We start from the raw sequence: 1508 nt of genomic DNA on the forward strand, positions 1-1508 counted from the left end.
ATAAGAATAAGAATAAGAATAAGAATAAGAATAAGAATCCAGAATCCAGAATCTGGAATCATTGGCGTATCAGCCTTTATGTAAATATGATGTGATATGTGATTACTGTGGATTTTATCCTTATTTTTTGTACCCTTTGTCTGTTGTCTGTTGTGCTATGGACCCTGTGTCCTTAATAAAGCTTATTATTATTATTATTATTATTATTATTATTATTAATAATAATAATAATAACCACAATCATATGCTGTAACCATGCACCTTTCAAAAACCATGACTACATCATACTGCTGCACCTTTCACTTTTAAATTGTATATATGTTAATAAGAGCCATTAGTCTATTACTGTTTGTAACTATGTTAATCTGGGTTAAGTGAGCGAAAAAAAAAAAAACGAAAACAAATTCCTTTTCTGGCATGTTCATACCTGGCCAATAAAGCTTATTCTGTTCTATTCTATTCTTAATAAACACCAACTCAAGCTGCTTTACAGACTTTAAACTCAAAATGACAATGTAATCATGCTAAAACAATACAAAACATAATGTTGAATATGGTAAATGCGCATTGAAACAATCTGTGTATACAGTACTCGAGTTGTAAAAAAAAATCAGGGGGGATGGTGGATTTTATCATATGGGGACAGATAATTTGTGCTGATTACAAATAATATAATATATTACAAATAATAGCACTGACCAAAACACCTGCAGAAATACTGCAGGAATGACATAGCAGCAGTTAAATGCAGCCTTCTGTAAGCTTTAAATATCCACTGGGCTTACATCAAATACATCAAAACACAACAATAAAAAACAGTTTTCTGAACTTATCAATATGACTCTGTCCTTCACAGGATAAGTAAAATGGATCACTGCAAAAACTCAAAATCTTAACAAGAATATTAACAAGAATATTATTTCTTATTTCTAGTTAAAATGTCTAATTTTAGTAAAAAAAATCTCATTACACTTAAAACAAGACTCATCACTGGAAAAAACAACATTTTCTCGTGTTTCAAGTAGATTTTCACTTAAAATAAGTAGAAAAATCTGCATGTGGAACAAGATTTTATTGCCTGTAATGAGAAGATAAATCTTGTCCCATTGGCTGATTTTTCCTATTTATTTCAAGTGAAAATTTACTTGAAACAGGTGAAAATGGTCAAATAAATTATTTTTCTGGTATTATTTTTCTGGTGATTACTAAATGTTGAAATAGCAGTAAAACCACATTCATTGATGAAATTACATAAGGGATGGAAAGGGGGGATGGCAGTTTTACAGGGGGGATGATTTTGAGCGTTTTTATTTCAACTCGAGTACTGTGTGTATAACAATTGTTTGATATAATTCAATTTGAACAAATTGACCTGAGCTCTTATTTTGAAAATCTTAAGAGACGGGCTGTTCTCTTTGCGGGGATTTGACGGTTTCACCTTCGGGACGCGTCGGATTGGAGGTGAGACACAAGATTGCAACACAGGGGGGAGGATCCGACAGAGAAAG

The sequence above is a fragment of the Cololabis saira genome, chromosome 19 (assembly GCF_033807715.1).
Source record: "Cololabis saira isolate AMF1-May2022 chromosome 19, fColSai1.1, whole genome shotgun sequence".
NCBI lineage: Eukaryota > Metazoa > Chordata > Actinopteri > Beloniformes > Belonidae > Cololabis > Cololabis saira.